Below are 12,312 nucleotides of genomic sequence, written 5' to 3' on the forward strand. Positions count from 1 at the left end.
TTTACAATAAATGATCTAAATCTCTTTCGCAAAGTATTTTATCTTTGAAACACCACTTGTAATAGCCATTTTTGTTGCTCTTCAATCATAAATTTACAGGGGTTTCTGCCCCCCTGGAAGTCGGCGCGTATGGCTGAAGGTTAGGGTTTAGAGTGAGAAAATAACAGGAAATGTGAACCAGTGAAGGCATAAGACAGCTTTAGTCAGGCTTACTTAATAAAAAAATTGTAAACCTTTCAGTAGGTCATGTAGCCCCACAGGATTTCATGGGCCACCCCTGGCCTCAAAAGTGCTTAAATTACCGTATTTATCCATGTATATATAAGTCGCAAAATTTTGCATCAAATCCTAACCCTAACCCAAAAAGGTTGGGGTGCGACTTATACACAAGGTTCTGAACTTCTGACAAACAAATGCTACAGATCGCGCGTTAGCGGTGCTATTTAGCGTTTGTATTTTGCGTGGCAAAGGTGGCAGTTTGAAGAAACCAGGCCTTGCACTTGTTACTTCATGGGTAAAGAGTGCTTGGGATGATATTCCACAGGATATGGTTGCCAGAAGCTTTTTAAAAACTGGCCTTTCCAATAATCTCGATGGGAGTGAAGATGATTATCTGTGGGATCACCAGGATGATGATGAGGGTGAAGAAGAAAGTAACGAAGAAGACATCCCACCTTCATGGGATGCAGATGAAGAAAGGCCCCAAGAACAATGGGAGAAACTATTTGGCATCAGTAAAGATGAAAACGAGTTTGAAGTCTTTTAAAATTTTGATTGTTGTTTTTCAATAAAATTTGCTAAAAAAAATTTTGTACCAATATTTGAGCCAAATTTTGGGGTGCGACTTATACACAAATGCGATTTATACACGGATAAATACGGTAACTATGATTGCTTGTAGGTAGACTGTGTGTGTTCCATAGCAATCAATATACACAGGCCTTGATAACATGCGAACTGGAAGTCTGACTGAAGGTCAATGTAGTTATTAACTTAAGCTAAATTTACTTTATATTTCTTTGAAGTAATAGTTTTGAGAATACAAATTGCCAAAGTGTGGTCACTGAATTTAACATAACTGCAAAACTCCAAACTTTACGTTTAAAAACAATATTATAAATCTTTTCCCAGCTACCAGTGTTACCTGATATTTTTTTGAATTTTCAGCACAAGTTCCAAAATCTACTCCACTATTTAAATGGAATATAACAAAAGTAACTCAAAATATACACAAATATATAACACAAATATATCATCATCATTAAGTTCCTTCCTCTCGTCGAGGGTTGGAGGCAATGAGACGCCAAGTTTCTCTGTTGTATGATTTTTCTACTGCAGTTTTGTAGTTAAGTCCTGACCAGTCTTCAATATCATTACTCCAAATTCTTGGTGGTCTGCCCCTATTTCGTTTGCCGTTCATTTTTCCTTCTAGTAGTTGTCTTTGAATAGAATTATTGTGAATCCTGTGGCCAAAATATTTCAATTTTCTTGATTTAATTGTTTGTAGAACTTCCATGTTGGTTTGTATTCTGGATAGTACATCTTTGTGATTTTATCCTTCCATGAAATTTTAAGCATATATACTTCTATAAACCCACATTTCAAATGCCTCAAGTCGTTTAACCATCTGTGATGACAGTGTCCATGTTTCTGCATTGTAGAGTAACGTAGTCCATATGATATATAGCATTTCGCAATTCATTTTCGAGTGTTGATGTTAATTTTGCGTGTTGTTAATGTCTTTTTCATTTTTACGAAGTTGTTTCTTGCTATTTCTATTCGTCTCAATATTTCCGTATCGCATCTGCCATTTTCAGTTATTGTGTGTCCCAGATAGGTAAAGCTTTTGACTTGCTCGACCAGCATTCCGTCAACAGGGCTGGAAAAAATGTTTAGCTTCCCGGGAATCTGTTTTTTAGCGAAAAAATTTCCCGCGGCTTACAATCACGATAATGACGTCATAATTACACCGTTTACAGTTTTCCGGCGAAAAGCCTCAAGCAAAAAATATAGACGGCCATTTGTAGCTTCATAGTTCCAATAAAGAATCTTGGTATCGTATTCGTAAGCAGGCATGGCGCACTGTTTGTGCCTGATGTGCCCGCTTTGATCGGAATACATTGGCCAACAACAATAGCTTAATAAATTAGACGCCGCATGCTTACAAATTAGATTCACTTACTCACCGACCACCGTGTGAATGTCATGAAACAATGCGACATCACGAGCCGCTTGTTACGTACTTGACAAGTTAACAATATGCTTCATGCTCGAACGGGTTGATAGTATATATGTGCAATGTGCATGAATAGCATAACTAATTATTAAGCGATATAGGCATATAGCACAAAAAAACGGCCAGACGGCTGAATGCACAACAAGTTTCGCTGAGTGAGAACACCAGACAGGCCTCGAAATTTGTATTTTTTTCCAGCGGTCAAGCATGTCCTACCGGACTGGCCCTTTCAGCGGACATTTAATATCTCAACCGGACATATTTTTTGCATGTAGATTTTGCACAAAATCACACTACAGTATTGTGTAGTCGTGTTTGTAGAAGAAGATTTTCTACAGCAGACAAATGTGTCTAACACCCTCCCTTCTGTGCAGAAATTCTATTTCTATCAGTATCAGCGTGAATAAGGTCGCCACATTCGCCTTAGCACGTGCGGAACCCAGCTAAGACTTGCTTCTCTGTGACGTTTCTTTTTAACAAACGATCAATGTAACGAAATAATCCTCATTGTTAAAATTAGAATACATATCCTGCTGAAAAGTTCAGACAACTTTATTTCAAGGCAACATTGCAAGGCGTTGAAATGATGTAAAAATGGCTACTTTTGCCATCAGCTCGTTAACCACGCCACTCTAATGTGATCTTTAAAACAATTGCCTATAGCCTCCTATTATTGTTTCAGCTCCGTATTTGTTCGGGTTAAACAAACAATTGTAACAATTTAAATTTAAAATATATTTTTGCTGTATTAGCTCTATTTTTGTCAGGAATTTTGCGGCGGTCAGTTATGACCGACCAATGAGTCGGCTTCGGCAGACATTCGAGGTCATTCCGGAGGTCATGACCGCCGGATATTTCGAGGCCTGCAAGACGTTGGGAAATTACTTCTGTAATCTACAAAACAACCAGTCGGTTACACGAAGAATAACGAAACGCATTAATTAATTTGACAACAAAATCAAAATTACGACGTTAAAACAGCTGTTTTTGTAAATCAAAGAAACCGCAAGCAAGTTTTGCCCATGCGAAATTACTACAAATACATTACCAGGACATAAAAAATGGTGACGATTTCTTGTTGTTTGATCTATCTACCACAGCAGACACTTTGTACATTTTCGAGCGAACGTCATTAGTACTAAAATGCCATAGTTTTCCTTTGAAATGTAGGTCAAGAGCTTGTTTCACGATGCTATTACACTTGCTTATGTGAGGCCCATTCCAGTGAAAGAGCAGCTCGTTGCTAATGTCTTTATTTTTTATTTGTGGATGTTTTTGTACCTCCGCAAACATTCGAATTTTTTCAATTACACTTCCTGTGCTTTTTACGACGCTTTCGGGCGGACTACTGCAAAATATTTGCGCAATTTTGCTAAGAACTTGTTCAGCTCGGAGGTACAAGTTGGAAATCGTAAATACGCACTACGCAGTGATACGAATCAGTGTCGGAACTGCAATGTGGTAGCAAATTACGATGACGGTTGACGGCGAACGAAAGACGTTAGTAACGTGATTCTTCCGGTAAAAATTTCCCGCGAACCGACAAATTTCCCGGGAATGTCATTCCCGGATTCCCCATTTTTTCCAGGCCTGTCCGTCAATAGTAATATTTAAACTTGGTACATTTTCTTTTGTAATAATCATCGTTTTCGTCTTGTTTGTGTTGATTATCATGTTATATTCCTTTCCAATATTGTTCACTTTTTCTATTATTGTTTGGAGAGCTTCTGCTGATTCCGCCAATAAAACAGTAACGTCTGCATATCGTAGGTTGGATATGTTCATACCTCCTATGCTGATACCCTCCATTCCATCATTCCAAAATCATTTCAGTATACAGGTTGAATAGACATGGAGATAGTATACATCCCTGGCGAACTCCACCTTTTATGTCCATTGCACCAGATAAACCATCTTCCATCTGAATAAATGCCTTTTGCGTCCAATATAGATTAGCTATCAGTCGCAGATCTTTTCCATTTAAACCTATATCAGCCAAACATTGCATCAATTTTTCGTGTTTAACTTGGTCAAAGGCCTTTTCATAGTCTATAAAGCAAGTATAAACATCTTTATTGATTTGGTTGTAACGTTCACATATATATAGTTCTCATATTGAAAATTCCTTCCCGTGTTCCCTTTCCAGGCATAAAACCACTTTGAGTTTCATTAATTTCATTTTCGATGATTTTTCTATTTCTTCTGAGAACAACTCTCAGCAAAATTTTTAGTATATGACTCATCAGACTAAGGGTTCTAAATTCTGTACACTGTGTGGCTTTTGGCTTCTTTGTCAGTTTGACAAGAATGGATTCATTCATTTCTAGTGGTATGTGGCCATTCATGTAGATGTTATTACGTAAGTTATAAATATGTTTTAGTCCTTCACAATCCAGAGCTCTTATCATTTCCGTTGTTATTTGATCTTTACCAGGAGCTTTATGGCTTTTCAATTCATTTATGGCTTCATCAAATTCAGATTCCAGTATTGGTTCACCTTCTTCATTATTAATAGCAGGAATATTTCCTCTTTCATCTCCAATCTCCATACAGGTCGCTAATATACTCTTCCCATCTTCGCGTCGCCAGATCTCGGTCGAAAATCATTTTTATGTCTTTATCCTTGATGCAATTGTTTTGTCTTGCTTTTGTTTTGACTTTCTATTACCAGTCATTTCTTTAACTTTTTGATGCATATCTCGTGACTTGTGCGTAGCTTCTAATTGTTCTATAGTTTCACACTGTTCATCCCACCACTTTTGTTTTGCTGTTTGGCACTTATGATTTATTTCTTTATGTAGCTTAAAATACTGGATGTTATTGTCTTTGTTTCTTTTTCTTTCTATCATCAAGTCTAGAATCTCTTGATTCATCCATGGTTGCTTAGAGGCTTTTTTCTTTTGTTTTAAAACTTTTTTGCTTGCATCATTCAAGTTCTTCTGCAGGCCTCGAAATTCACGGCGGTCATGTCCACCATCACAGCATGTGATGTCCGCGAGAAGTACCATCTAGATCGGTCATATTTGTCCGCCGAGAAATAACACAGGAACTAGCGATACAAATCATCGTTGCATAGCACGAACAATAGGGTGGCCAAAAAAAATGGAAATTTTTTATTTTTGTTTGCACACCCTCTCATTTGAGGAGGATTCATGAAAAAATGACACTGTGAAAATTTGAAGTGAATCCGACAAGAGGAAGTGCTCTCCCACCGACCTCAAAGTTTGCTTTCTTTGGCATAATTCGTCAAAATTCCTTGAATATGTGACGTAATTCTTTTTTGACTTATTTACATTGCAGTTGCAGCATTTTTGTGTAAACCATTGTTTTACTCTGAATTTATGATATAATAAGTGTTTCCACATGCAGAAAAACAGAAATAATACACAAAATAGATCACATTAACAAGCGTTTGGTATGAAATAAAATGCACTAAACTTTAGCTAAAACCGCATAAAAGTACGTTCACCAGTCACGATCGCAACACTTCATGTGACAACACATTGCCCAGAAATTGCAAGAGAAATGTTTGTAAAGAGTCAAGCCATTGGTTGACTTTATTGCACTTGTTGGAAGCAGCTTTCTGTGGTGCTTGACCACTTGATAGAGGAGCTGGCGCTGTTGTTCATTTTTTGTATGGACTTCATTGAAGTCAGTAGCTAATTTGACTGCCCGCTCTGCACAATCATTGACGGCTTTGAGATGACGCCAAACTTTGCATGCTTCTTTATAATCATCACGATCACGCCATGTGTCAACAGAAGCAGTGACTCGAAAAGGTTAAGTGAACGCTATGTTACAAACTGTGCCAAAGAGAGACGTTAAAACTTGACAATTTTGTTTGGGGCAACACGACGAACATCTTCGGGAAATGGGTCTTTCTTAAGAGCATTAACGATTGCCTTCTTTTCATCATCTGTGTTATTATCACTGAATAAAGGCAGTGCAGCAAGATCCTCACTGATGTACCACAAGCGCAACCTCAACTTTTTTTTGCCACTTGAGAAATTGCATTGTCAACCTCTTTCTAATCCTCTGTGAGCTGTAACATTGCTAGGTCATTTGTAGGGGCAGATATTGATGAAGGTGCTGCAAACCAAAAAGTGGCATAGATGGTAGTAGTTAATATTACTTCATCTGCAACTGTACTGCATGCAAGTGGCAGTGTAATCTTATTGACCTTCATCTCGTAGTAGACGGCGAAGAACCACACCCCATACAGGCAGCTGACATGGCCCTCAAGAGAGTCAACAAATGGACACCCACTCTCTTGTGTTGACTCCCTTGAGGGGCTATGTCAGCTGCCTGTATGGGGTGTGGTTCTACGAGATGAAGATCAATAAGGTTACACTGCCACTTGCTTGCAGTACAGTTCTTGTGAGTGAAAGCTAATATCGCTACCACTGCAAAGACTCACGTTGTTACCAAACTAAAACGCATCCGTCAAGAGCATATAAGAGAATCAAAGCACAAAGGGAGGCGAAATTCAGCTTCCCAGCTGACCTCAGAAGCTGACTTCACCCAGAGCTTAAGTGCATTATTTGATATTGCACATGCTAACTGGGAATGCCGCATAACAATACCAGAAGATTGCCAGTTTTTGATAGACCAAGGTGGTGCATGACAGATACTGATGACAACAGAGGACCCAATGCATCGGCAAGCTGCTGCAAAGTATAGAAAGCGCAAAGATGATGAACAGAGACGCAACGGAAATCGCATTGATCCAGTACCATCAAGTGCTGCTGCTTTCTCATCTGAAAATGATTAGCAAATGATGAAGATTCTTCCAGTGACCCACTGTTTGCACCGTAAATCCAAATAACACCAAAACAAAAGAAAACCCAGTAGGAGCAGCCATTACCAAAACGCTGCATTATCGATAATCCACTGTTTAATGCAGCACTGAACAGAACTATAACATCAAGTCGTCAAGCAATGATGATCGTCACTCCTGCTCTTGCTGCAGCTGGAATTGATATAAATGAATTGACAATGTCACATTCCTCTGTCATGAATGCTCGAAACACCTCATGTGAAAGCCTGGCAGCTGCAGTGCTGCAAAAATTTAAACCAACAGTTACAGTTCCACTTGTTGTTCATTTTCATGGTAAATATTTGACTAATGCCAATGGCACAAAGTGCGAATCTTTGGCCATTGTAGTTTCTGGTATGCATGTTGAGATACTGCTTGGCATTCCGAAGCTGCCTGTTGGAACGGGATCACTAATGGGCCAAAAAGTAGTGGAATTCATACACGAGTTGTAGCAGAGCACTTAGCTGCACTTTGTTTTGACACGACATCAAGCAATACGGGAATCCACACTGGAGCTATCACTGTCATGCAGCAGGCATTTAATCGAAGGCTGCTAGTTCTTGCATGCCATGATCTCAAAGTCGTCAATGATTGTGCAGAGCGGGCACTGGGCAGTCAAATTAGCTACTGACTTCAATGAAGTCCTTACGGAAAATGAACAACAGCGCCAGCTCCTCTATCAGGTGATCGAGCACCACAGAAAGCTGCTTCCAACAAGTGCAAGTAAACGCCAACATGCCAACAGCTCCATTAAATAAAATCAATGGCTTGACTCTTTACAAACATTTCTTTTGCTTTTTCTGGGCAATGTGTTATCACCTGAAGCGTTGCGATTGTGACTGGTGAACGTACTTTTATACGGTTTTCGCTAAAGTTCAGTGCATGTAATTTCATTCCAAACGCTTGTTAATGTGATCTATTTTGTGCATTATTTATGTTTTTCTGCATGTGGAAACACTTATTATATCATAAATTCAGAGTAAAACAATGGTTAACACAAAAATGCTGCAACTGCAATGTAGATAAGTCAAAAAAGAATTACGTCACATATTCAAGGAATTTTGATGAATTATGCCAAAGAAAGCAAATTTAGAGGTCGGTGGGAGAGCACTTCCTCTTGTCGGATTCACTTCAAATTTTCACAGTGTCATTTTTTCATGAATCCTCCTCAAATGAGAGGGTGTGCAAACAAAAATAAAAAATTTCCATTTTTTTTGGCCACCCTAACGAACAATTGCTGCGAGAATATAATTTCCCGCACATTCTAGCGCGCATCTAGAAAATGAAAATACTGTATGATATCCTTAGCTTCCATTCAAGCAGGAAAACGTTCGATTTTTACGTTGCTTCAACGATTGATGACATCGAATCAGCGTAACAAAGGTGAATTCTTCGCTAATAATCGATGGGAGTACGGTTTTTCTACAACAATCACGCGCAACTTAGTTGAAGTCTTACGTCACAATGTCTGGCTTTGATCTCCAAGTAATATTGATAAGGCAAGGTTGGTTACAAAATTAGATTATACGAGTAGGCCATTACAGCAAGATGCAGCAAAATTTGTTAAGTTTTGGTATTACAGTAAGAAAGAAAGGGTCCAGGGAAAATTCACTTTTGCTCACATGACACGCAAAAATGAAAAAAATCCTAGTGAAACTTTGAAAAGCAGAAAGTTGTAGCGTTAATGTAGAATTTTTCCGACTCGTGCCCAGAGCATTGTGACGCAAGAAGCTACACGACCTCGTTCGGTGGAAGTTAATCAGATATGCGCGTATTAAGCAGCTACACGGCGCTTTGACTCTTCAAATGCACGTTGTTGGTCTTCTCAAATGTCGAAGAATTATCAAGATAAACTGATTGAGCATGACGATCGATGCTAAAACTCGTGTGTCCGTCGTGAGACTTAATTTGTCTGCCGAGATAGCTGCTCAGACCGGACACGTTTGTCCGCCGTCAACAAAAACGAATTTCGAGGCCTGTTTCTGTATTTCATGCCATTGGTTTTCAATCATGTTCTCAGTGTCACCTTCTTGTGGTCCAGATTCCTTGTTCAGTAAGGCAAATTTGTTGTTTACCAAAAGATTGTACTGTCGTTTCGTTTCTTCAATTGTAAGTTGATTCATATCTAACTGTTTCAAAATGGGGTTTTGTTTCATTTTTTTCAGTTTTATTTGCACCTTTACAACAACTGGATTATGATCAGAGTTTATATCAGCTCCAGGATACGTTTTGGCTTGTTTTGTTGAGTTCTTGGATTTTGATTTATCATAATGAAGTCAATTTGGTTACGATATTGATCTCCAGGGCTATGCCATGCGGAATGGCCCGATTCGGTGAGTCCGATTCGGTGAGTCCGATTCGGTGAGTCCGATTCCTTAACGGGAGATTTTTTCAATTTTTTTTTTTAATTATCGGGTACCGTGGCCTAATTATCATTGCCGTTTTAGGGTTAGGGGTTAGAGGTTAGGAACTCACCGAATCAGACTCACCGAATCGGACTCACCGAATAGTAGCAGACCCATGCCATGTGTATAGTCGTCTAGGTGGTTGTTGAAATAAAGTGTTTGCTATTACCAGCTGATGGAGTTTGCAAAATTCCAATAGTCGTCTTCCTCGTTGGTTCATTTCTCCCAAACCATAATGTCCTGTTACTGGAAATTCATATTGGTTTCCAACTTTCGCATTCCAGTCTCCCATTATGAACGTAATTTCATTCCTTTTGGTGTATGATAAAACATTGTTTATATTGTCATAGAATTTTTCTGTTTCTTCATCTGTATGATCTTGTGTTGGTGCATATACCAGCATACCTGTATAATAGGGTGGCTCTTAAAATTGAGTTTTTGAATTTTGCTTGGGACACCCTTTCAAGTGGTGAGGTTGTCAGAAAAAATAACTCTTGCAAATTTTTTTTAAATTTGAAGTTGATTTAGAGGTGGCCCTCTCCCCCTAAAGTTCTGTGCCCTCCCTCAAAATACCAAATCTGCATATCTCGAAAACCACTTCAGCTAGAGATACAGTTTTTGTGTTAAAAGATGCAGAAAACATGGTTTTCTATCTGCTTTCTGAACATTGAATGCATCTACCTTGAGTAGAAAAGCAGTTATTTAGAAAAAACGCATTTGACCAAATCTTGATTTTACAACCTTTTTTGTGACCACAAAACCGTCTACAAAATTTCGTTTTTTTGTCTTAATTTTTGCACCTTAGAGGGAACACTGGTAACGATATTCATTTCAAAATGTAATTCTGGTCAGTACTGGAAGAAGCGATATTATCGACAATATTTTACATATTGCCTTGCGTATCGTGACAGGATGTCTGCGACCTACACCATCGGACAATTTCCCTGTCCTTGCAGGCAACCAACCAACTGAGTTTCGTCGCGAAGAAGCCATCCTGTCTCTTTCTCGCCGCACTACAAACCCCAACCACTTGCTCCACTCAAGTCTCTATGAGTCTATGAGCGAGCAATCGAGCATCCTCGGCAACTGAAATCGAGACAACCATTTGTATGTGACGCACAACTCCTGATGAAAACCGCTGAAGACCAATCCATCAGCGCGACTACCTGGGAGGACAACAAATGGAGCTCAGAGTGGAAGAAGAACTCCTCAAGACTCTAAAGTTGTATCTCCGACACCAGCCCCCATCCAACCGGAATGCATAATTTGCCAAGGAAGGCCTGGGTGCGGCTCAACCGCCTGCGTACTGGGCTAGCCTACAGGAGTCAGACTATTCCGCTCCAACATGCACAAATGGGGGATGGCTCCATCCGCAATCTGTGAGTGTGGCAAAGAGGAACAAACCACAGACCACACCATCTGTAACTGCGCCAAATGGTGTGCGTGGTCTGCTTGAACTGGATGACGAATCAATGGATAAATGGACGAATCAAAGGATTGCTGCTCGACACCTGCTCAAGCATCTAAACCGCATCGCCACTGCCCAAGAGCGGTAAAAGACAGAGCCCTTGACCCCTGGAGTAACAAAGAAGGTTTAAACGAAGAAGAATCGACAATATTGTTCTTGTTGGAATTTGGAAACAGTTTCCTGTGTTCAGTAACAACTTGCAAAAGAAACTGAAGTTGTGGCTCATCTTCAGTTAAGATTTTGTTAAAATCCTGGATTAGACTTAGAGCAACTCCTCTCTCTGCTCTGTCATTCACTACTGAAAGTCCCTTCGCCATGTGTAAAGCTTGAATAAATGCACCATCTTCAGTCCAATGAGCAAGATCCTTTGAAAGTATAATTATTGCTTCATCTTCACCCAACAGCTGAAGAAGCCATTTTGAATTAGAGGTGTAATACTGTTCTAGACCCTTATTGCTAAGAAACGCATCTACTTTGATGCTTGGTCTCCTTGGTGGACGTTCTCCTGTTTCATCTAACATGGTTGCCACCATTAGCTTTTTACTTTCCACAGACAATCAAGAGTCAAACAAGGCTAGTCCAACCATTTCTTCGGACAGATACCATGAATGCAAATCAAGCTTTTTGCATAAATCGCCTTCGCCATCCAACAAGTGCGATGCATAGCACCTGAAGCTGGAAAGCGGATTCCACGCTCAGGAGTTTCTCCAAGGAATATGATAAAAAACGGTTATTTTAGCTATGCATGAATGCATAAAAGTTAAAGAATACTTATTTCGTTTATTGCTTTACCAGTTTTACCAGTTAGTTTATGAACTTTGTTCATTGAATAGGTTGGGCCACAATACTTGTTTAGCACTGTTTTGTGCTAGAATACCGAAAACAGGTTTTTTTCTAAATAACTGCTTTTCTACTCAAGATAGACGCAATCACTGTTCAGAAAGCAGATAGGAAATCATGCTTTCTGCATCTTTTGACACAAAAACCGTATCTCTAGCTCAAGCAGTTTTTGAGATATGCAGGTTTTGTATTTTGGAGGAGGGCGCAAAACTTTAGGGGGGGAGGGCCACCTCTAAATCAATTTGAAATTCAAAAATTTTTTACAGGTGTTATTTTTTCTTACAACCTCACCTTTTAAAAGGGTGTCCCACACAAAATTCAATTTTTTTTCATTTTTTGCCAAATAAGAGCCACCCTACTGTATAACATTTATGTTGAAAGGGGTTCCTTGCAGTTTCATCATTATAATTCTGTTGGACATTGGCCAATATCCCATCATTGCAGATGCCACGCTTTTCTTCATTAGAATTCCCACTCCATGCATATGTTTACATCCGCCTGAATAGATCATTACGAAACCATCATCTGCTATTTTACCAATATCTTT

Source organism: Aplidium turbinatum, chromosome 18 (assembly GCF_918807975.1).
Source record: "Aplidium turbinatum chromosome 18, kaAplTurb1.1, whole genome shotgun sequence".
Taxonomy (NCBI): Eukaryota; Metazoa; Chordata; class Ascidiacea; order Aplousobranchia; family Polyclinidae; genus Aplidium; species Aplidium turbinatum.